The following is a 25916-nucleotide window of genomic DNA, read 5'->3' on the forward strand; positions in this document are numbered from 1 at the left end:
TTCAGCATTGCAGTTTATTTTTGAAACAGGATTGCTGGGGTGGAGAGCAAACTGCAGACCACTCAGCGGTGTTACAAATAATTCAAAGGGGAATGCGGTGTTTGAAAGCTGTACCATTTGCTAAAGGGCATTTGCTAGCAGACAGAGGCATGAGACAGAGCTACTGTCTCAGCTGAACCCTCCAGCACAGTAGAGGCTGGAACATGGGCCTTCTGGAATTTAGAAATTAAAGACCTTCCACTGAAATATTGTGATGATATCAGAGTGTTTATGTCAACAAGGAACTGCTGGACTCCCACTGTTCTTCTGGAGAAGAGGAGGCTCAGGGGAGACCTTATTGCTCTCTGCAACTACCAGAAAGGAGCTTGTAGCTGGGGGTGGTTGCTCTATTCTCCCAGGCAACCAGCACCAGAACAACAGGACACAGTCTCAAGCTGTGCAAAGGGAAGTTTAAGCTGGAAGTGAGGAGAAAGTTCTTCCCAGAAAGAGAGATTGGCCATTGCAATGTGCTGCCCAGGGAGGTGGTGGAGTCAAGAGGACACAGTCTCAGGCTGTGCCAGGGGAGGTTTAGATTGGATGTTAGGAAGAAGTTCTATACAGAGAGAGTGATTGCCCATTGGAATGGGCTGCCTGGGGAGGTGGTGGAGTCACCATCATTGGAGGTATTCAGGAGGAGACTTGATGGGGTGCTTGGTGCCATGGTTTACTTGTTTAGGTGGTGTTGGATTGGTTGATGGGTTGGACACGATGATCTTGAAGGTCTCTTCCAACCTGGTTTATTATTATTATTATTATTATTATTATTATTATTATTATTATTATTATTATTATTATTAAATTATTATATTAAATCTCTGGAGGTGTTGAAAACAGGATTGGATGTGGCACTTGGAGCCATGGTTTCGTTAGTCACAAAGTATTGGGTGATAGGCTGGACTTGATGATCTCTGAGGTCTTTTCCAACCTTATTGCTTCTATGTTTCTATGATTCTACGATTCTCAGAAGCCAACATCAAGTGGATAAAACAATGCTTTCTTTGTGGTCTTTGGGATGTTGAGCATGATTTTACTGAAGTGTATTTATAGTTTCTGCCTATTGGAAGTTTTAACTAGTTATTTTCTTGTTGAAAAGATGGTAGTTTTGAGCTGTGCCGAGAAAAATTTTCCAGAGATCCTGAGCAGAAAGCAGTAGAATACAAATAAATTGCCATTGGATGTAAAAAGGGAAATAATTATAAGATATAGAATAGAATAGAATAGAATAGAATAGAATAGAATAGAATAGAATAGAATAGAATAGAATAGAATAGAATAGTTTCATAGTTTCATTCAGGGTTGGAAGGGACCACAAGGATCATCTAGTTCCAACCCCCCTGCCATGGGCAGGGACAGCCCACACTAGAGCAGGCTGGACAGAGCCTCATCCAGCCTGCTCTTAAACACCTCCAGGGACGGGACCTCGACCACCTCCCTGGACAACCCATTCCAGGGCTTTCACCACTCTCATGGGGAAGAACCTCCTCCTCACATTTAGCCTGAATCTCCCCACCTCCAGCTTCATTCCATTCCCCCTAGTCCTATCACTCCCTGAGATCCTGAGAAGTCCTTCCCCAGCCTTCCTGTAGGCCCCCTTCAGATACTGGAAGGCCACAATTAGGTCACCTCGGAGCCTTCTCTTCTGCAGACTGAACAGCCCCAACTCCTTCAGTCTGTCCTCATAGGAGAGGTGCTCCAGCCCTCTGATCATCCTTGTGGCCCTTCTCTGGACACATTCCAGCACCTCCACATCCCTCTTGTAATAGGGGCTCCAGAACTGGAGGCAGTACTCCAGGTGGGGTCTCACCAGGGCTGAGTAGAGGGGGAGGATCACCTCCCTCGACCTGCTAGCCACACTTCTCCTGATGCAGCCCAGGATCTGATTGGCTTTGCGGGCTGCAAGTGCACATTGAGAGCTCATGTTGAGCTTTGTGACAACCAGCACCCCCAAGTCTCTCTCCTCAGGGCTACTTTCCAGCCAGTCACTGCCCAGCCTGTATATGTGCTTGGGATTGCCTCGACCCAGCTGCAGGACCCTGCACTTGCTCTTATTGAACTTCATGAGGTTGGCTTGTGCCCACCTCTCCAGCCTGTCAAGGTCCCTCTGGATGGCCTCCCTTCCCTCCAGCTGTCTGCTGCACCACACAGCTTGGTGTCATCAGCAAACTTGCTGAGGGTGCACTCAGTGCCACTGTCCATGTCACCCACAAAGATGTTGAACATGACAGGTCCCAGGACTGATCCCTGAGGGACTCCGCTTGTCACTGGCCTCCACTGGGACATGGAGCCATTGACAGCCACTCTTTGGGTGTGGCCATCAAGCCAGTTCCTTATCCATCTAGTGGTCCACCCATCAAACCCATGTGTCACCAGCCTGGAGATCAGGATGTGGTGCGGGACAGTGTCGAAGGCTTTGCTCAGCTCCAGGTAAATGACATCAGTTGCTCGCCTCTCATCTATTAATTTTGTCACCTGCTCATAGAAGGCCACCAGGTTGGTCAGGCAGGATTTGCCCTTGGCAAAGCCATGCTGACTGTTCCCAATCACCTCTTCACTATTCTTTTGAGCGAGTAGTGACTCCAGGAGGATCTGCTCCATGATCTTTCCAGGCACAGAGGTGAGACTGACTGGCCTGTAGTTCCCTGGTTCCTCCTTCTTGCCCTTTTTGAAGATGGGGGCAATGTTTCCCCTTTTCCAGTCTGTGGGGACTTCCCCAGATTGCCATGACTTTTGAAATATAATAGAGAGGGGTTTAGCAACCTCATCTGCCAGTTCTCTCAGCACCCGTGGGTGTATCCTGTCGGGTCCCATGGACTTGAACACTTTCAGGTTCTTCAGGTGATCACGAACCTGATCTGCACTTACAATGGGCAGTTCTTCCTCCCCGTCCCTGGCTTTGACTTCCATAACATCAGGAGTGTGGCTAGAGGCCCTTGCAGTGAAGACTGAGGTAAACAAGTTATTAAGTACCTCAGCCTTTTCCTCATCACTTCTGACCATGTCACCATTTTCCTTTCTGAGGGGGCCCACACCTTCCCTAGTCTTCTTCTTCCCATTCATATACCTGTAGAAGTTCTTAGTGTTCCCTTTAATCTCCCTGGCTAGATGAAATTCAAACTCTGCTTTGGCTTTCCTAACCAGGACTCTTGCTGCTCGGGCAGCTTCCTTATACACCCCCTGTGCTAGCTGTCCTTCTCTCCACTTCCTGTAGAGTTTCCTTTTAAGTAATAGTGTGTCCAGTAGCTCCTTGCCCATCCATGCAGGCCTCCTAGCATTCTTACCTGCTTTTCTCTTTGTTGGTACACAGTGCTCCTGGACACAGAGGAGGTAAAAGATACTGGAGAATGCGGGCATCGATCCCGCTACCTCTCGCATGCTAAGCGAGCGCTCTACCATTTGAGCTAATTCCCCACCTGATAGAATAGAATTAGAATAGAAATAGAAATAGAATAGAATTAACCAGGTTGGAAAAGACCTTCAAGATCATCGAGTCCAACCAATTACCCAATACCATTTAATCAACTAAACCATGGCACCAAGTTTCTCATCCAGTCTCCTCTTAAACACCTCCAGTGATGGGGACTCCACCACCTCCCTGGGCAGCACATCCCAGTGGCCAATCTTTCTTTCTGGGAAGAATTTCTTCCTAACATCCAGCCTAAACCTCCCCTGGTGCAGCTTGAGACTGTGTCCTCTTGTTCTGGTGCTGCTTGCCTGGGAGAAGAGACCAACCCTCACCTGGCTACAACCTCCCTTCAGGTAGTTGTAGACAGCAAGAAGGTCTCCCCTGAGCCTCCTCTTCTCCAGGCTAATCAATCCCAGCTCCCTCAGCCTCTCCTCACAGGGCTGTGCTCCAGACCCCTCCCCAGCTGTGTTGCCCTTATCTGGACACCTTCCAGCAACTCAACATGTTTCCTAAACTGTGGGGCCCAGAACTGGACACAGGACTCAAGGTGTGGCCTAACCAGTTCAGTGTACCCAGTCTGTACCTAAACCAAGACACATCTTTATCCTGGTTTATAAAACTTGGAAAGGTTAATTAGAAGTCCTGATGCTACTGGCAGAGAAAGAAGTGCAGTCACAGGGGCTCCTCATTTTGCAGTTAGATCTCCACTTACAAAGACACACACTCAAACACACTGGATCCTTAGAGTAAACCTTTTCACCTTCAAAGCTTTTTGCTGAGTCAGCAATCTCCTGCCGAGAGCATTGAAGCAGTGGAGTGTTACATAGAGTGCAGAGAAGCAGCAGCTGATCTGGAAGAAGGCCCATTTCCACTTGATGTGCTCATCCTAAAAAAAATCAAGTAAAACTTTCATTCTCTTGATTCATGCATGCTCCATTACTGGAATAACTGAATCTTGAGTAGTTCCATTAATGCAATCAAAACAAAACAAAACATAGGATGAAAACAAAGGAGAGGATGGAAAGATCTAGTGGGCTGAGGGAACTGTCTATGAAGTAGGAGATCTCAGTTTGCAGCTTGCTTCTGTCTTGCATTTATGCCATCTAAAAAGGTTGTTAAAGCTTTGTGTACTTCGGTACCCCAGGTGCAACACAGGAAAAGCAACCCTTCCTCTGCTTCCCTTTTCCACCCTGTCCATTTAGCCTGTCAGATGTCTGGAATGTGAGGGCACATCTATTTACAGCATTCCAGGCTTGATGAGGGTGTCTGGCTGACATACTTAATTCACATAGCAGAATTGTTTTACATGGAGCTTTCTGGGCAGGATTTACAGCAAGTGATGTTGCCCCCTCATTCTCTCTCCACTTGTGAGGTCAGATTTTGATCTTTTGCTGAACTCTTTGCATGCCATTGAACAGCCTCCTTTTCTAAACTCCACTTTTTATTTGTTCCCTTCATGTTTCTGAATATAACAATAAATTCAGGTCTTCCTCAAGCTTTTATGCATGTGTATTACAGATTTCCCCCTTCCCTAAACAGGGTATTGCAAGTTTTCCTACAGCCCCATTAAAAGAAAGGAAAAAGAAAGTAGCATATAATGAGGTTAGTGTCATGTGTAGAAGAGGCTTGAATCTTGCTATTAACATTATTTACTAAGCAGATTGTGAGCAGAAAGGCTCAGGGGGAGAGGATATTCTGAAGAAAGTTGCTATGAATTAAGTTCTCTGCAAAAAATAAAGATACAGTGCTGCTTGTACCTATTTTCGGTGTCAGACACTTTATGGGAGGAAGTTGAAAATGCAGCCAGAGGAGAAGAGCAGCATGGCAAAGAGAGAGGTATGAGTAAAGCTACAATGGTAGAAAAGCCTGAAGTGTGTGAGGAGCAGCTAGTTTGGTAGGCTGTGTTGTCTGAGTGCGGAGTGACAGGAGGTGAGAGAACAGGGAAGGTAAACTGGAGGCGAGGATGAGTAGGTTCAGCTTTTAATTGAATGGGGAATCCAGGAGGAAGGTGCCAGCAAGTGGCTCCCAGGAAACCATTTACTTTCAGCCTGTTCATCTCACCCTTTTCAAAAATCACAGAAATCACAGAAATATGCACATTGGAAAAGACCTTCAGAATCACCAAGTCCAACCAATAACCCTACTCTACAAGGTTCACCCCTAATCCGCAGCCCCAAGCACCACATCCAGACCACCTTTAAACACATCCAGGCTTGGGGTTTCAGGTAAAAAGCCACTCATCTTGACCAAATGGTCTGAATACGAGGAGAGGCTGAGAGATTGTTTAGCTTAGAGAAGAGGAGGCTCAGTGGAGACCTTATTGCTGTCTACAACTATCTGAAGGGTGGTTGTGGCCAGGTGGGAGTTGGTCTCTTCTCCCAGGCAACCAGCACCAGAACAAGAGGACACAGTCTCAAGCTGCACCAGGGGAAGTTTAGGCTGGAGGTGAGGAGAAAGTTCTTCCCAGAGAGAGTTGTTAGCCATTGGAATGTGCTGCCCAGGGAGGTGGTGGAGTCCCCATCCCTGGAGGTGTTCAAGAGGGGATTGGATGTGGCACTTGGTGCCATGATTTAGTCCTGAGGTCTGTGGTCACAGGTTGGACTTGATGATCTTTGAGGTCTCTTCCAACCTTGGTGATTCTGTGATTCTGTGAATGTCCTATACAGACATTGTCATAAAGACACACATGATCAGTTGCCTACAAATTGAACCTTGTCTATGATATTTTGATGCAAATGTGGATTTGGACACCGCAGAGGGGGGAAAAAGAGACATAATGCATGCACACAGTGCACATGAAAATCTGATTATAAACTAGAGGCTGCCTAACAAAGAGCCTTGCATCACTTCCAGAGAGAAAGAATAATTTCAGGCTCACATTTTAATTTTATTATAACCTGTCTCTAAAATGTGTTGTGACTAATCATATGAAAATTTAGCATTTATTTCAGAAGGGGTGGACCTAGGTGGATGGCATAAAGGATACACTCTCAAGCAGCAAATCATTTTTATATCAGCCCAAGCAAAAGCTTCACGACGAATGTATGTAAATCACTGACTTTCAGTGCACCGAGGGGAATGTACTCCATGCTATAACTTAAATACTAATGAAATCAAGTGAAAATGATAGTCATTAGTCAGCTGTGCCTTGATAGGGTTCCCTGTGGACTGATATAAATTCACCATTAGAAATGGATTCCCTCACAGTCCACAGTGAGCATTTAATCCTTCTGTAAAGCAGATTTAAATTTGATGTTTAATGTGGGGGTTTTCATTTCAGGTCTCTTATGTTGCCGTGTTTGCAGCTTGTGTTTAATCTTTTTGAAGTCACTCTGAGTTTTTGAGGGGGTTTTATTTGATTATTTTTGGGGGGTTTAATCTGCTTTCTCTTGGTTTTATGTGCATGCTATTGGCCTATGAGAGTCACACAGCCACAGGTATTAACGATAATCAGTGGAAGAGAACTAATTAGCACACAGCTCGAAATGATGATGTTTCTTATAAGCCGAACGACCCACTTTGGTTTCAGCTCATAAAAGGAATCAAAAACTCAATAGGAATTTAGGGGAAGCATTTTGAGTGGTGTCCAAGAAAAGGACAGCTATAAACATTCCTCATCTTTTGCCTCAGATGAAAATAGCTTTACATAATTTTGCAGCATCTGATGCTGGGAAATTATTTGAGCATAAGTCAGCAGAATCTCACACATGCATGCACACACGCATGGTGGAGTCACCATCACTGGAAGTGTTTAAAAAGAGACTGGATGAGGCACTTAGTGCCATGGTTTAGTTGATTAGATGGTGTTGGGCGATAGGTTGGAAGTGATGAGCTCAAAAGTCTTTTCCATCCTGGTTAATTCTGTATTCTGTAAAACTTCTGAAGCCTTACCTGAGATCAATAGAGAGGAGTTGAGGGGAGAGATGCTTGCCAGCATTCCTGTGACTCAAATCCCACTGCATGGCATCAGGAGTCTATGCTACCCACCCAGGTTTTGTCTTAATGCTATCTCCTTGTTCCCTCACACTTCCATCAGAGCTGTATGGGAAACACTAGCGGAGCGGCACCAAGCCTTGGCTGGAACAGAATCTTTACTCAGTGAAAACTCACACTGAAATGAATAGGAGCCCTTCACTACACAGGAAAAAATCATAAGAGAATGGAGAATTCATAACATTTCATAGGAAAATTTGTTCTATCTCCAGGTTTTCTTGGCTTACTACATAATATTTACTATTAGACAATTGCCAGACCATGAAGAAACAAAGCACAGTAGCAGCCTTCCACAGGCACTCTGCACATTCATACTTGGAAGAAAAATCTCTAGAAGTAATGAGAATTCCTGTGGGCTGTGTGTTATGTAACCTTATAAATTATAAGTCATAATGCTGTGCAAAATCAAACCAGAGAATGAGCTCAGGCACAAACTACTGGCTGTCGACATCCTTAAGAGTCAGCATGTTCCCTGGCTTAGTGTTGGCTCTTGCCAGCCAGCACTTCCCAATAGAACAATGCTTATAACACGGCTGTATCATTCTCAAAAGGCAGTATAGACAAGACAGAGCATGGTTTGGTTCTCTCCAAAAAGTCAGAGGAAAGTTCAAACCCTGAAATGCCTCTTCATAATTTCATTTATCCTTGGCTATGCAAAATATGCCCTCCTCCCATGCCCATATGTGCATTAGAAGTCTTCTCCTTAGTCTCCCTAGTCCAAATCCTCTCCATTCTTAAAACCTAACAGAAACCCCTTTTGGAACTGGATTTGAAGCATATCATGATGTTACTGTTGTTGAAGACATCACTGCAGCAGACAGACATAAAATAATTGTTCTCTGCTTCTTTTATAAGGACACAGACTTGACCTGATGCTGCCTGACAGCCAAGTGCTGGTCTCCAGTCCCTGGTGATGATGCAAGCAGATTGGTGTGACTTTCTCCTAGAGAGCCAAATCATACTTCTCTAGATGGTCTCCTTTTCAGTCCAATTACAAGGCAAGAGTATTATTGATTTAATCAAGCTTTAGTCAGGAATTCCCCCTTCCTGCTTTAAATTAAACAGTTCTTACTGACTATACAGTCCAGGGCTTAAGTTGATTCTTATTTCCACATCACAACTAGAGAAACTGGTGGAAAGCACCTTCACACATAACCTATGAAATTGCTGCATTTGAACTTTGCCAGCATGGGAAAACAGGACAGCTTTTGTGGAAAACTATTGATTTAGACATTCTGAATCCAGAAAAAGTTTGGCCTGTATCTTAGCTGCCTTTGTGTGCAGAGGTACAAACGTTTGACACACTGCTCCTATTGCTGCTGAAAATCGTAGCTCAGGGCAGTGCAGAATTTGCATGTGAAATCCAATCAGTGTTAAAGAGCAAATGAACTTCAATCAGGCAGTGTTCAGCCCTGTCCTGATTCACACAAGACCAGATAAGAACTCAGTGGGCTTGTCATGCAACTCCACCTTCCCATCCTGATGCTTGTCACTGTGGTTGTGCTGTGCAGTCTGTCATCTTGCTTCCCCAGGGCTCCATCTCCATGGTGTTTGTTTCCCATTCTTATCTTTCCCAGTGGTCTGGCCTCTGCCCTGTGAAGCACTTTTAGGTGGGAAAGCATGGGGTAAGAGGGAGCAGTGAGTGCTTTCCAAAACATGATGAATGTGCCACTTAGGTTCAGTTTACAACTAAACAATGGTGGGGCCAAGTATGAGATTTTATGACACGTTTTGTTTTCAGAGCTGCTGAGCAGGGGATGAAGAAGTGAAATTAGCAACTTACCCTCGAAATCCAAAACAAATAATAAGAATAAAAAAGCAAACCTAAACTCTCTCTCTCTCTCTCTTTTTGGTGTAACTGACCTTCTTAAATCTGGAGCTGCTGTCTAATAACTTATGCTGGCTTGATGTTAGTTTGTTTTCTGGATGAATGTGTTGGTCTAATTCCAGAGGCATCTGCCTGCAAAAAACTATACAAACAAGAGTGTATTAAGCTTAGCTACTGCTTAGCAAATACTTGAGGGGGGAATCATTAGGTCAGATTCTGGTTCAGCATTGTGAATCTACTGGACTTAAAAGAGTAATTCGACTGCTGAGGCTCAAAGCTCAGAAACAAAGAGTAAGAACTAATGACAACTAAGCACTGAGGAACACTAATGAAGACTCCTTGCTCAAAAGCAAGCTCTTGGATGCTTGGAGACCCCAATCCTTCCTCTGAGTGTATGAAAAACTTAGTTTATGGAATGTGAAGCTGGCAGATGAGAAAGCTCTGTGTGAAAAAGGAGTATGAATCACCACTGAATTCCCATCCCTGGAGGTGTTGAAAAGCCACAGAGGGGTGGTGCTGAGGGACATGGTTTAGCACCAGATTTGGTGGAGTTAGAGAATGGTTAGACTTGATGACCTCAAAGGTGTTTTCCAACCAAAACAATTCCATAGTTCTGTGTGAGCTATGGTTGGACTCGATGATCCTCTAGGTCTCTTCCAACCTTCGTTATACTGTGATACTGTGAAACAAATTCAGACACTGACAAGTCAGTGATTTGTTGCTAGTGATGACTTGCACACATTGTGTTTTTAGAGGCTTCCCAGGTAGAAGAAATAGAGATTCCTAAACTAGTTTCAATCTATAGATGACTATACCTCTTGATACTTCATAGAATCATAGAGTGGCTTAGGTTGGAAGGGACTTTAATGATAATCCACTTCCAACCCCCTGCCATAGGCAGGGACACCTTCCACTAGCCCAGGTTGCTTAAGGCCCCATCCAACCTGGTCATGAACACCTTCAGGGAGGGGGCATCCACAATGAAACTAGTGTCTCCCCATCCTCACTATATGGAATTTCTTCCTACTAGCCAGTCTAAACCTGCCCTTTTCCAGCTTAAAGACGTTCCATCTCATCCTACCACTACAAGCCCTTGTAAAAAGTCTCAACTTTTTTGTAGGCCCTTTCAGGTACTGGAAGGCTGCTGTAAGGTCTCCCTAGACCCTTCTCTTCTTGGTGTTTTGGTTCAGGGCATTTAAAGTGTGATCACTTTAATTCTGAAAGATTAATATATTTGCTGTTCTATGTATATTTATCAACAATGTCCCTCATAATAGGCTCTCTTTTAGCATCTTGGACTTTAGAATTGATGTAATTACTTTTCTGGGTGTGTTACACAGTTTAAGTGAACCCTGATAGTCAAGAATTCCAATAAAATGGAGAAATAAAAGGAAGCAGAGTTTTAGGAAAGGCCAATTTTTCAAGGCCAGTTGTGAGACCTATAGTACACAGTCCCCCTCTTTTATATCTAGCTTATCCACAGAAAGCAGTGATAACTAAGGTGTCAAAGCTCAGTTTCAGTTGCTTTTCTCAGCCTCTCCCATTTGCACAGTTGTAGTGCTCAGCATGATTCCCTCGTGGAGAGGTGGATTTTCCACCCTCACATATCTCAGACAAACCAGGGAAGTAGGAGGAGCAGTGAGTGACATGAAGCTACAGGAATCACATAGTCATCTGGACAGAAGTGATGAAGTTAAGGCTTGCTGAGGAGATGTGCCCTCTAGAAGGTCTCTTCCAATAAATTTGAGTTGACAAGGTACAAGGGCTATGTCTTTGGCCTTTTTCACTGACAGGACAGGTTCCCCTAGTGCCTGAGTTCAATAAAGAAGGTAGAAAAAAAATCTGATGCCTAAAATCCTCAGGACTCCTCTGTAGAATGGTCTCTCTTCTTGGTCTCTTTCCTTCCCTCAGGCCCTGCACACAGTCTGGAATCAGAATTTACTGCCATTTTGTTGATGATTCAAGAGGCAGTGACCTTCTTTCCCAGCAAAATAATGAGTCATCAGCACAAAGCACAGTAAAATGTGGTCTTTGAGTGGCCTTTCTTCCATGTCTGGCTATTTATCTAGGGACTGTGAAATACCTCATGAGCATTAACGGCCATAAATTAACTGGCAGTTGGTGTGTTGGTATTTCTCATCCAGAACAGATTCTCGATGCCTTCAGTAGGATAGACTCTAATTTAGCCCCACCACCTTTTTGGTGTGTTTATCTAGCTGATGAAGACACATTTAGCAACGTGCACAAGGTCCTGCATGAGCGCTGTGGCAAACCCACTAATGAATGCAGAGATTTCAACTCCCACACCTGTGCTGCAAATAAGTGCTCTTGGTGTGCACTGTGGATGTTACTCACACAACTCATAGGAAGCAGATGTTTTTGCTGGAACTGCCACTTCTCTGGCAGTAGCATCTTTTAAATGCCATGCGTATTTGAATAGCAAAAATGAGTGGGAGCAGCATGACCTCCCTGTGCTTTTGTTGTATTTGTTTGAGAGTTTCCTTTATGAGTTTTAGCTTGAATTTGTATTTTGAAGGCAGCTTCTGGCACTATTCATAGTTGCACAGCAGCTATTAATTCTGACTGCCCTGCTTCTCTTTTTCTTTTCCCTCTAGTAAGTTTTTTCACCAGCTTTCATCAGTGCAGATGTGGTCTGCGAACCTGGTAGATATAAAACGGATTTGTGAGGCTCACTCATTAGACACATTTTGCTTTAAATGGGGGGGTACAGCTTACCATGATGTCAAGCCAGGCAGTACACACAAGTGAACAGTCCAGCATTTCATCTCTCAGCGGTGAGAACTGGTTGCTGGGGTTTGCTCACTGCTCTGCCTTGTCCTCGTGCTGCCACATGCTTCGGTGATTAACCTGCATTAATCACACCAGGCTAGACACATGGAGACAGCTGTGCTGTGGGGACTCAAACATATAAATCCTAAAGCCTTAACGTGAACTGTGCATAGCTAACCTTCAAACATTAAACATTTACTTAGGCATGCAGCTCGGGATCACAATGTTTGCTGTGCTTTGAGAGTCAAAAGTTTTCTCTTTCCTCGCAGAGCGGTGCAGTTTGATGGATAACAACATGGGGTGTGCTGCTGGGTGACGTGTGTCTGTGCATGCATCTTTGTGCTCACATCTGGAGGCATGTTCTGCACTCTGTGTGTGTGTACAAAATGCATACCTAGACTCTAGGGGTGTGCATACACAATCTGTGCAGAGTTTATCAGATTTCTCTGAAGCAATACATCACTTTCACCTTCACAGCTGAAGGAGGAAAAAAAAAGAGAAGACCACTATGAAACCTTTTTTGTCCCCAGCATATTTGAACTGACATAATGCAATGTAAATGCTTTTGCTGGTTGACAAAAGCTCCTTACACATCTGGTTTGTACCATCTGACATCCAATAGTGTGTATCAAATGGCTCTCCCTTTAACCCCCTTCATCTGCTTGCTTCCCATATGTGCAAATGATTTGGCACGCCAGGAAGGGGATCTGGGTAATGACCTTACTAATGCTAATGAAATGTGGGTGGGTTTATGTCATTTTCTTTTTAAATAAAAGGTGCATAAGATATTTTATAGATATTGGAAGAAGAAATGAGTCCTTTGTCAGATAGTTTGCCCTTTCTCCATCCCTCTGAGGTGCCTGTTGTTTTCTTTCCCGTTCTTTCCCCTAGACCTTGTTTGCATCACAAAGACTGCAATAGTATTAGGGGGAGATAGAGCAAACCTCCACTCCCAGATCAAGTAAACTTAACATTTGATTAATTACATCTCTTTTTATATTAGATCTGCTTAAAAATTCTATTCAAACTATAATGTCATCATTAAGGCTCTTTCAGCATGGCAGAACTGACAATAGTTAGTCCCAGTATGTAATTAGGACATATAAAAGTCTTCACTATAAACAGAATTTTAATACCTACGCCACCATGAGAGGAGAGATTTTATTTTGTGGATTGCTTTTATCCTATTTTGAGCATCCAGCATGAGCTGGTGTCTTTGTTAATGTGCAATGAAACAATGACAAGATCAAGCCTACTGGCATCCAAATTGTCTCACGTCAGGAGCAGTTGTGGGCTTTTTTTTCCTTCCCCCAGCAGCCTCACATGGTTTTTCAGTGATGCTGCAGCACTTCTGACACAGTATGCAAGATTTAATAGCTTAGACAATAGTCTGCTCTTATTTAGCCAGTCTCCATAATTTATTTTCCATCAGTGATTTTTTTTTCTTTTCACTAGATGAGAAGATAATCATAGAGCTAACTTTTGCTTTGAGTAGGTAGGCATTACAAGGTATTCTTTATCTTTCTGTCCAAGTGGATTTAGCCAGCATTAATTTCAATTTGAAAACCTGATTGCAAAAAGCACACAGAGGAATCTCCTCCTTACATTGCTCAGTGCTCTTACTGGAGTACAGAGGTGTCACATACTATCAGGTACTAAATTAGCAAGGACATTTTCACTGAAATTGATTTCTTGAGTCTTTGGAATCCTTGAAATCACTCAAAGTCCTTGTTGCTTTTCAGGTACCCTATTAATCTTTATAGGGTTGTATTGGCATTGTTGGCTGTGGCCTTCCTACTCCGCTCTCTGGGCAGATGTGAATAGACCACAAAGGGGCAGGGATCCACTTTTCATTTGGAAGAATCCACATCAGGTCTCTAAATTGAGCAGCAAAAAATACATTAAAAGCAGGCAGAATCACAAAATGCCAACGAGGTAGAAGGGGCTAAGGAAAGAGTCCATGTTGATCTCACTGCTGACTTTGCTTGTCTCTAAATGTGCTTTAAAATCTAACAAGGAAGTGGTTCAGAGGCAGGTGAGTTAATCCTTATCAAAACTCAACATCTATCAAAAAATAATTATGAAAGCAGGAAAAAACATAGAAAGGCAGAAAAGGGAAGAAAACAAGCTTGGAACAAGGAGCAGGGAGTCTGCTAGAGGGAGGGAAGGAGGTGGACTGCAATTGTAGGACCCCATTTGCAGGGAAACAAGGAGCAATCAATGTAATAGCAGTATAAAGCAGTCAAAAAAGGACAAAGGCTATATTCTGACATCTTTTATTCCCGAGCCCAGGTGGAGCTATAATTGGCAGTCCCAGCCTGGAGATGAATACTGTGTAAAAGAGCAGGCAGAGTGTCTTGGATTTTTACAAGAACAGTCAAAGGATATCTCTAGTATTTTTTTTAAGGGGTAGGGGAAAGGGAAAACTGGTCTTGGGGGGATAAAATCTTGGCATGTTGTGAAACTTGTGGCTGGAATCTGTGAATTCCACAGCTGCTTGAGCTCTTTTTACCTTCCTGCTCACAGCCCTTGCAAAGCAGCAAGAGCAGTCAGCTCGAGTGCCTGACATCCTTGCAAAGTCTTGCTGGCCACATCTGCTAATTTGGGTGACAAACATTGCCTGTTCTGTTCACAGCTAACAGGGATGACAGAAAACCCAGGGAGGATCAGTCATGACCACTGACATTTAGATTCAGCAATGGCAGAATGGCTGCTCGCTTGTTACACGGGAGAGAAAAGGCAGTTTGCCACTGAATGTCCTCAGCCGCTGCTCAGGAGCCCAGCTACGAGAGCCCTTCCACAAAGTGCACACAGCCTTTGTGTTACAAGTTTAAAATGCCACATATAAGCAGGCTGTTAAAAGTAATGCATGTCCTTTTCAGTGCAATTCACCATCAGTGCTTTGCATCTTTATCTTTCGCTGGCTTCAGCTGTGTGAATTCATTTCTTTTATCAAGCTCGGGATGTGCTTCTGAGGTACAGACCCTAAACTGATCACCCTAATTTGGTGATGAAGAGGGCTTTATTTTATGAAAAACAGCAACAGATCTCATAAAAAAAAACAACCCCAAACTACCTGAAAATGTGTAAGAGACAACAGCCAGGGAAGAAGAGCAGCATTCACAGCTTCTCCTAATAAACTAGTTTCTTTAGGGAATAACTGCATTAAAATTAATCAGACACCTACACTTCAAATTAACTAGCAAAAAAATGCTCATTTTCTTTTCAGACACTGTATGCAAGTGTGCTTAACTATCATTTACTCAGTGGGGGACATGGACAAAAAAGGCACATATAATAGCAAGGCATTCCTTTACGCTTTTTTTCTCTGGCCAAGAATAGATCAAGAATAAAGACTTCGTTCTCTGAGACTGTTCATTTGTAGCCATTGACCTTGTGCTGCTGGTTTTAATTTGAATTTAGGGTGGAATTCTTTTTTTTTTGTTTAAACCTCTAGAAAATTCATCTGTTGGCTGTTGGTTATTGACCTCCCAACAGAAAGCCTGTACAGTTATAACCTCAGAAAAGCTTTGTAAAGCATTTTGTTTTGTGTGGGTGGGTGTGTTGAGTCTCTCAGTACACAAATAGGTGGCACACCTTAAAACATAATGTGGTGACTGCAGTTAGAATCATAGAATCAACAAGGTTGGAAAAGACCTCAAGGATCATCAAGTCCAACCTGTCACCCAACACTTCATGACTACTAGACCATGGCAACAAGTGCCATGTCCAATCCCCTCTTGAACACCTCCAGGGAGGGTGACTCCATCACCTCCCTGGGCAGCACATTCCAACGACTAACAACTCTCTCAGTGAAGAACTTTCTCCTCACCTCCAGCCTAAACTTCCCCTGGTGCAGCTTGAGACTGTGTCCTCTTGTTCTGGTGCTGATTGCCTGGGAGAAGAAACCAACCCCTTCTGACCACAACCACCCTTCAGGCAGTTGTAGACAGCAACTGCTGTCTGCTCCAGTATTTTCTTGCCAGTAGTGGCCATCAGCAGGTGCTTAGAGTAAGTTCATACATGATGCTTGCATCTAATATCTTCTCAACATAAAGTATTTTTAGCTGAGAGAACTTGCTGAGCTGGATGTGGTTATTGTGTGCTCCACAGTGTTTTCTGTGTGTCCCATTCAAGCTTTTGGCCAGGGTACTGCTGAACCTATACAAACTGTTAAAGCTTACAAAGCTCTTTCCAAATGAGCCAGCAGGCTTTTGGAATTTAACTTGTTGGTTAAATCCTTCTGGGTGGCAAAGTCATGCAGAGTTGGTCTTAGGAAGGTAGTCACTGTTTTCCATAAAGCTGGAAAACAGACCTTCCATCAAGTCCCAGTGTCACAGCCAGCTGGCAGGGCAACGACTGTGGCCACATAGCCATGTTAAACTCCCCTGTACCACTCTGTTCCCCTCATGCCAACAGGTGATGGATAACCAGTATCCATATATAGCAAAGTGTCTCACTCTTTAACATTGAGTCACATCATCTGTATTGCACACTGGGAGGTCCCAGCCAGTTCTCAAAATAGACTTGAAAATTGTTAGGAACTGTTAATGTAGAATCATGCAGGTTGGGTGGGTCAAAAATATACCAGAAGTGCTTTTAGAAGTTAGATATTGTAGAAGAATGGATTCCAGTGCTCAGGAACATGTCAAGGCACTTTTAAAATGTATTGCCATGATCTTCAGACAGGTTCTTGAGTACAGCAGTAGGTGGGGTGTCTACATGTCATCATTCTGCTCCCATTTCTGGTTTGGATCAATTCCTATGCACTTCCCTATGTGTAAAAAGCAAGATGTGAGATGTAGCTAATCAAATACATAAAGCAGATGTTGATCCTCTAATCAGTTACAAACGCAAGAATGTAGAGAGAATGGTACCAGTTGCTGTATGCCTGAACATCAGAATGGAATGGAATGGAATGGAATGGAATGGAATAGAATAGAATAGAATAGAATAGAATAGAATAGAATAGAATAGAATAGAATAGAATAGAATAGACCAGACCAGGTTGAACACCTCCAGTGATGGCAACTCCACCACCTCCCCAGGCAGCCCATTCCAATGGGCAATCACTCTGTCTATGACGAATTTCTTCAGCAGTATGCCAGCAGTATGCTCAGGTGGCCAAGAGGACCAACAGCATCCTGGTCTGTATCAGCAGTTATGTGACCAGCAGGAATAGGGAAATGATTGTACCCCTGGACTCGGTACAGCTGAGGCTACATCTCAGATACTGGGCTCAGTTTTGGACTCCTCTCTATAAGAAAGGCATTGAAGTCCTGGTGCGTGTTGAGAGAAGGGCAACAAAGCTGGTGACAGGTCTGGAGAACAGAGTTGGTGAGAAGTGGCTGAGGGAACTGGGGTTTAGTCTGGAGAAAAGGAGGGTGAAGGGAGACCTCATTGCTCTCTGCAGTCCCCTGAAAGGAGTTTGGAGTGAGGTGGGGCTTGGTATGAGAGGAACCTGCCTGAAATTTTGCCAAGGGAGGTTTAGGTTGGATATTCAGAAAATATTCTTTACAGAAAGAGCGGTCAGGCATTGGAATAGGCTGCCCAAGGAGGTGGTGGATTCACCAGCCCTGAAAGTGTTCAGGAAATGTGTGGCCATGGAACTTTGGGACATGCTTTAATGGCCATGGTGGTATTAGTTTAAGGGTGGACTCGATGACTTCAGAGATCTTTTCCATCCCAAACAGTTCTAAGATTCTGAGTGGAGGCATTGATGAGCAGCCTAAGCCCTGTGTGTACAGAGACCACAGCCCCTCTTTTCACCTCAGATGTGTGCAGCCTGATTTGAAGAGTCAGCTCAGTGAATTCAGGAAGACAAATCTGTTTGAGATTCCAGGGCATTTTACAAGAGGGTAGTTGATTATTTTCTTTCCCACTGACTCACTTTGCTACTGGCCTGAATGTCAGCCTGCACTTGTTTGCTTAATGTCATCCATCAATTATCAAGTGGCATCTCTTAATGGGTTCATTGTGACCAGGTTCATGAAATGTACATCATAAACAACAATTATAGTGAAAATCAAGGAGAGTTTTCTAGCAAGAACATACATGGACAGTTGTTCAAGACAGTTGCTCTTGTCACTCATTTTCAGTACTGCCTGGTGCTCTCTAGGCTATTTTTTGCAACCCTCCAACAAGAATAAGTGTGGAGTCCTGCACCTGGGGAGGAACACCACCATGCACCAGTAGGGGCTGACCTGCTGCAAAGCAGCTCCACGGAGAAGGGCCTTGGAGTTCTGGTGGATTGGTTACTCAAGGGACAGCAACGTCCCAAGAAGGCAAATGGCATCCTGGGGTGTATTAAGAAGAGTGTGGCCATCAGATCAAGGAAAGTTCTCCCCCTGTACTCTGCCCTGGTGATGCCACATCTGGAGCATTTTATCCAGTTGTGGGCACCCAGTTCAAGAAGGACAGGGGTACAGTAAAATAGTGTCCAATGGAGAGCTGTGGGGATGATTAAGGGACTGGAGCATCTGTCTGATGTGGGAAGGCTGACAAACCTGGGGCTGTTTAGTCTGGAGAAGACAAGACTGAGAGGGAATCTTATTAATATTGTAAATATCTGCAGGGTGGGTGTCAGAAAGAAGGGGATGGTTTCTTTTTAGTGGTGCAATGGATGCAAACTGGAACACAGGAAACCCCACCTCAACAGGAATAAAAGCTTCTTTACTGTGAGGGTGCTGGAGCCCTGTAGCAGACCACCCAGAAAGGTTGTGGAGTCTCCTCTGGAGACTTTCAAGACCCACCTGGATGTATCCCTTTGTGACCTGACTTAGGTGATCCTGATTTGACAGGATGATCTCTGGAGACCTCTTCCAGCTCTTAGCGTTCTGTGCTTCTCTGATTTATCCAGACTCTTCTCCAGCCTTTTTTTCCATCTTTGCAAGTGTAAAATAGGATAATGATGTGGCAGGATATTAATATGGATTAGCTGTGTACATGCAGCAAAGTGAGATGTGCAGCAAAAACACCTACATGTGCTCATGATTAGATGCACTCCAATATCCATGCAAAGCCTTGTGATTGCTGATAGTCTTGCTCCCTCATTTTGAGCATTTAGTATAATGCATATACATATGGTTTCTAAGCACATCTAAAATTATTATCATATATTTATTCATGGAATGTGTCTGTGTGCAAGCATATTAAGTGTGGGTCCAGAAGAGCTTAGGAACCAATTGCTAGAATAGGATGGAAGAGATGGGACAAATACAGAGCCTAGGAAGTTGGGACATTTGTTTTCTGATCAAATTTGAGCATTTTATTTTTCACTCACCCAGCCCTGGCCTATTTATCACTTGTGTTTGCCTGCTGTACTTGCCACACAGACTGTGACTGCCTGAGGCTGGGACTCTGTTATATGTCTGAATACTGCACAGTGCAATCGATCCTCCATTAGGTGGCCAGGCAGTAAAGTGGTGCAAATAAATAATAATAACTTGCCAATGTATGGCCCTTTGTGACTGAATTAAAGGCAGAAGGAGATGGTGAAATAGCTAGGCTGAAAATTGAAGTCATAAAGGACAGCAGACTTGCTTTCTTGTCCCTGAACACACTGTAAATGTAATATGCAAGAGATTAACAGGGGCTGGAGAACAAATTTTCTGAGGAGTGGCTGAGAGAATTGGGGTTGTTTGGTCTGGAGAAGAGGAGGCTGAGGGGAAACTTTCTTACTCTCAACAACTCTCTGAAAGGAGGTTGAAGCCAGGTGGGTGTTGGTCTCCTCTCACATGGAACATGTGAAGGGACAAGAGGAAACGTCCTCAAGTTCCAATAGGTTAAACATCAGAGGTAATGTCTTCCCTGAAGGGGTTTTCAAATGCTGGAACAGCCTGTCCAGGGATGTGGTTGAATCCCCATCCCTGGAGGTGTTGAAAAGAGGCATAGATGTGATGCTGAGGGACATGGTAGAATGGTGCCCAGGTGGACAAGAAGGCCGATGGCATCCTTCCCAGAAAGAGAGATTGACCATTGGAATGTGCTGCCCAGGGGGGTGGTGGAATCACCATCAATGGAGGTGTTTAGGAAGCGACTGGATGAGGCACTTGGTGCCATGGTTTAGTTGAATAGATGGTGTTGGGTGATGGTTGAACTTGATGATTTCTGAGGTCTTTTCCAACCTGGTTAATTCTATTCTATTCTATTCTATTCTATTCTATTCTATTCTATTCTATTCTATTCTATTCTATTCTATTCTATTCTATTCTATTCTAGATATCATCTCAAGATTATGTCAAAAGAATATGGAACTACTTAGTGGTTGGCATCTCAAGAGAAAGGTCAGTGAGTAACAGCCTGAGTCTATGGCTGGACCTTTCCTCGATGACCACCTTATCCAGCATCAGATAGCTGAAAGGAGGAAGAGTTAAAACTGTGGAAATCTGTGTTCAGTCGTGATAAATCCTCTGGAGCTATTGCTAGTAAGTGTGCAATAGCTCTAAGAAGGACAGTGAACTGCTTGAGAGGGTACAGCAGAGGGCTGCAAAGATGGTGAGCGGACTGGAACTTCTCTTTTATGAAGAAAGACTGAGACACTTGAGAATTTTTAGCCTGGAGAAGAGAAGACTGAGGGAGGATCTTATCAATGGTTATAAATACTTCAAGGGTGAGTGCCAGGAAGATGGGGCCAGGCTTTTTCAGTGGTGCCCAGTGACAGGACAAGGTGTAACAGGCATGATTTGAACATAAGAAGTTCCATCTAAACATGAGGAGGAACTTCTTTACTTTGAGGGTGGTAGAGCACTGGAATGGGCTGCCAGAAGAAGTGGTGGAGTGTCCATCTCTGGAGCCATTCAAAACCCAGCTGGACACTTTCTTGTGCAGCCTGCTTTTGGGGACCCTGTTCTAGCAGAGGAGTCAATGATTTGCAGAGATCCTGTCCAAACTTTATCATTATGTGATTTTGTGACTGCTATAGGGAGAGATGTAACTTCTGAGGGTACTCAGGAGTCAGCAGAAATGGGGGATCCAAAACACTGTGCTGGTCCCTGAACAACTTCTGAAAGGGGATTTTAGGGCCTGATGAAGTCCCTGTGGTCTGTGTGATAAAACAGACTGGCCATGAGAGTTCCCTTTAGACATAGCTTCTTCCTCTGAGATCAGCTTATGGAGGTGCATTTTGCTGCTCTACTCTGCAGGTCACAGTGATACTGATAACTAGGATAAGCCTCCTACCTAAAAGAAATTGTTGAAACAGTTCTGCTGATCATAAAGAAAAAAACCAAACAAAAAACCCCCAACATTTCAAGGCAGGAAAATCTCTTAGGAATGGAAGGCAATCAAGAATATAATTATGTATTAAAATAAATTATGCTGAAAAGCCTTCCTTCTCCAATTCACAGCCTTCTCCAATTCACAGCTGCCTAGGTCTTTTCCAAATGTCTCAAGAAAGCCTTTCAGTTCTATTTCTCCTTGATCTTGACTCATCCAGTCTGCTCTTTTCCAAGCCTCTAATTCAGGAAAAATGCTAAGGCAAAAGTCTCCTGAAAAAGGAATTAAAAAGCTGCCCTCCTGACAGCAGTGATGTCACCACATTCATGATGCCCTGGCTAAGCTTATATCTATGGCTCTTGGCTGTGTTGTTGAAAATGAGAAGCACTATGGCTGTTCCAGAGCTCAGCAATTCCCTGGCCTTACTCCTGAGAAAGTCCTGGAGGTAAGAAGCTGGGCCAGCCTCTCAGTAACTCATCCAAGTCTGGCACTGTCTGGCAGTGTAAAACTTGCCCAGTTTGGAGTGACCTTTGGTCACTTTCACGTGGAGATGCATTAACATTTGCTGCCTGAACAAACATTGACTGGGCAGAGTTTTGATATGGCAGAGAAAGTTTTGGGTCATTCCGACTGCTCTGTGTTGGGAAGTTCACGTTACAAATGAAAACTGCAGGCAAGAAAGAAAAGTCTGAAGTAGTTTTGGGATGTAGTACAAATATTTACACACTCCTATCAAGGACTGAGTAGTTCTCCCTATTTTCTTATTCTTAAACTTGCATTAAAGTTTAGGGCAGAAATTAATTAAGTCTCCCATAGCCATCGGGCACCACCTTAAAAGATACGCTGCCCAGGGGGGTTGTGGAGTCTCCCTCTCTTGAGATATACAAGACCCACCTGGATGGGTGTGTGTGTGTGTGATCTGGAATAGGTGATCCTGCTCTGTCAGGGGGGTTGGACTGGATGATTTCTTGAAGTCCTTTCCAGCCCCTAACGTTCTGTGATTCTGTGATATTATTTTTTGTTCTCTGACAGCCATGAGTTTTCTCAGCACAGATTTAGCAGGGGATGTGCTGCATCACACATGTGGCTACCAGGGTAGAGAAACCAGAATCAAGACAGGAGGGGAAGGGGGAAAGCTTGCAAATAAGCATCCTAGGATAACTTGGTGGGGTTTTTATTCTGGATTACGTTGCTGCTTCTGAGGTTTGAAGCTTTGCATGCCTCAGGAAGCGGTGTAGGAGTTCGTAAAGTTCACAAAGCATTTGGTGTTCTGAAGTGCTGATTTTTTCCTGGGATGTAAGCTTGCTTGCCACTTGGAAAGATGCTTGAGCTGATGCAAAATATTCCTAGGTGAAGAGAATCCTTTGCTGCGTATTCTCTTGATGTGTGCATGTATGTGTGTAAGGAGAGATGTGTATGTGTGTACTATGCATTTAAATTGAATTTTCCTCTCCTTTCAGCTTCTTTATGCACAGCATCTCAGGCTTGGCTCAGTTACTGATCCATTTTTACATCTTAGGTAACGTTTTCAAAAGTGCCATTGTATGTGGGGAAGCAAATGGCATGCAGGCTCTGAAGGCAATTTAGGTGCTTTTGAAAATGGGGTCAAAGTTTCCTTGTCATTTGGCTGCATAAAAATTTTTACTCTCTGTGCTTATAACAATTTATTATTAGTATCACAGTAACATAGAGGAGGCCCAGTCATGAGAACAGAATGCCATTGTGCTAGGTTTTGAATAAACATATTCTAAATAGACAGCCTCTGACTCAGAGGAGTTAGGAATGGTTTTTCCCCCCCTTCTGTCTGTCCCTTTGTTTTCTTTTTATTCGTCAATCTCAAACAGAATGCAAGTGATGACAAAATTGAAATCTACAGTGTCTGAGTGGCTTGGAAGGAGGCAAAACTGAATTCACTCCCCCTGTGACCTTTAATAGGGGAAAAGAGCAGTTACAGAATAGAGAGTACAGAATTAACCAGGTTGGAAAAGAATTTTGACATCATTGAATCCAACATATCACCCAACACCATTTAATCAACTAAACCAGCTGCAAAGTACCAGAACAAGAGGACACAGTCTCAGACTGTGCCAGGGGAGGTTTAGGTTGGATGTTAGGAAGAAGTTCTATACAGAGAGAGTGATAGCCCTTTGGAATGGGCTGCCTGGGGAGGTGGTGGAGTCACCATCACTGGAGGTGTTCAGGAGGAGACTTGATGGGGTGCTTGGTGCCATGGTTTAGTTGTTTAGGTGGGTTGGATTGGTTGAAGGGTTGGATGCAATGATCTTGAAGATCTCTTCTAACCTGGTCTGGTCTGGTCTGGTCTGGTCTGGTCTGGTCTATTCTATTCTATTCTATTCTATTCTATTCTATTCTATTCTATTCTATTCTATTCTATTCTATTCTATTCTATTCTATTCTATAGCTGAACTTCAAGAAAACCAAACATTTGATTGACCCAAGCAAGCCTCTCCTGTTCTCAGAAAATAAATGTTAGCATTAAGAGAAGCACATTTGTAAACAAAAGTACTCAATAATTAATCTAAGGGGTTTGCCAATACAAAATAATAACTAGCAGATATTTAAATAGAGCATATTAACTGAGGTAGGTTGCTGCCAGGGTTTCCTCTGCCTGGACTGTGCCCAGCAGTGTGCCCAGGTGGCCAGGAAGGACAATGGCATCCTGGCCTGTATCAGGAACAGTGTAGCCAGCAGGAGCAGGGAAGACATTGTGCCCTGTACTCAGCACTGGTTAGGCCACACCTTGACTACTGTGTCCAGTTTTGGGCTCTTCAATTTAAGAAGGACATTGAGATACTTGAATGTGTCCAGAGAAGGGCAACACCACTGGGGAGAGGTCTAAGCACAAGGCTTATGAGGAGAGGCTGAGGGAGCTGGGGGGGTGTTAGCCTGGAGAAGAGTCTCAAAGGAGACTTTATTGCTGTCTACAACTCCCTGAAGGGAGGTGGGGCTTGGTCTCTTCTCCCAGACAACCAGCACCAGAACAAGAGGACACAGTCTCAAGCTGTGCCAGGGGAAGTTCAGGCTGGAGGTGAGGAGAAAGTTCTTCACAGAGAGAGTTGTTAGGCATTGGAATGTGCTGCCCAGGGAGGTGGTGGAGTCACCATCCCTGGAGGTGTTCAAGAGGGGATTGGACGTGGCACTTGGTGCCATGGTTTAGTCATGAGGTGTTGGGTGACAGGTTGAACTTGATGATCTTTCAGGTCTCTTCCAACCTTGGTGATTCTGTGAGTCAAAATTATTTATTCCCTTCCTTGTTTATGGAGAGCTCTTACAATGTCTTCACATATTCAGATGCATCTTAATAGAACCACAGAATTATTTTGGTTGGAAAATACCTTTCTGGTCATCCAGTCCAACCATTCTCTAACTCCACTAAATCTGGTGCTAAACTACATCCCTCAGCACCACATCTTTACCTCTTTTATACACCTCCAGGGACGGAGATCCAACCCCCTCAGAGTCACTTGTTTGTTAAGACATAAAAACCAAGCAACCAACCATCCAACCCCAAAGACAGAAGCATTTTAAGAACCTGGTTTGTGCCTCTGATAGGAGCAAAGTGAAAATAGCTCCCAATTACAGTCTGTTCTCTTGCTAGCTTGAATCAACTCTTACTTTGGATAGTACAGCCAAGAGCTGAGCTCTCCAGCAATTGTGTTTGTGTACTTTGTACTGCTCTTAATTGCTTGCACAGGCATTTAATAGATGCTACACATTCACTGTATTGAATAATATAATTTATTAGGTTTTCAGGTATAGTTTATTGATCTACAGGAGCATGACTGTGTTAATTCATAAGTATCGGTCCCATTGGTTTCACTTAGTCTCCAGAAGCACCTGGCTTTTTGAGTAACCATGGCCAGTGCTCTTTGCTTGTGTAGATATGCATATTTGTCAGCAGGCCATGAGGACTTCCTCCCACCCCCCTTTCCTCTTTTGATGGACTAAACCCCAATGACATTCTAGTCCATCCTGGCAAAAAGTTTCTTGGAAACTGCAAGAAGTGAATGGTGTTTTCTTCCCTGTTCTGCTTATTGGTTAGTGTAAAAGTGTCACTGATGTCTGTGTTCAAGCATGAATGCCTTGTTTATTGTCTTTTTAGTGTGCACCCACCCTAATGAGATTTGCACCTTCCACTTGACAGCCACACCTCTCCCTGAATATTGATTTTTTAAATGATTTCTACACTTGCACTATACTTTGATTATCAGCTGCTAAGTGCTGAAATGTAACCATTTGCTAGGTAGGTTTCAAATGGTCCCCATCTTCATAGGCTCTGGGAGTCTTTTGTTACCTGACTGAGCCAGAAATGCTGTACAAAATCATAGGATCACCCAGGTTGGAAAAGACCTCAGAGATCATCAAGTCCAACCTACTACCTAATACCTAACACCTCCTGACAACTAAACCATGACTCCAAGTGCCACATCCAATCTTTTTTTGAACACCCCTAGGGATGGTGACTCCACCACCTCCCTGGGCAGCACATTGCAATGGCCAGTTACTCTTTCTGGGAGAAATTTTCTCCTCACCTCACCTAAACTTCCACTAGCACAGCTTGAGACTGTGCCCTCTTGTTCTGGTGCTGCTTGCCTGGGAGAAGAGACCAACCCCCACCTGGCTACA

At 43.8% G+C, this 25916-nt stretch overlaps 1 non-coding gene across 1 annotated transcript; it reads right to left on the bottom strand.

Moving 5' to 3' along the window:
* Nucleotides 1-3374: 3374 nt before the first annotated feature.
* Nucleotides 3375-3447, bottom strand: TRNAA-AGC (transfer RNA alanine (anticodon AGC)). The gene has a single exon. It is a non-coding gene; the product is annotated as a tRNA-Ala (tRNA).
* Nucleotides 3448-25916: the final 22469 nt, after the last annotated feature.

The sequence above is a fragment of the Melanerpes formicivorus genome, unplaced genomic scaffold, assembly GCF_026170545.1.
Source record: "Melanerpes formicivorus ecotype bairdi unplaced genomic scaffold, bMelFor1.0.p_v2 SCAF_42, whole genome shotgun sequence".
Taxonomy (NCBI): domain Eukaryota; kingdom Metazoa; phylum Chordata; class Aves; order Piciformes; family Picidae; genus Melanerpes; species Melanerpes formicivorus.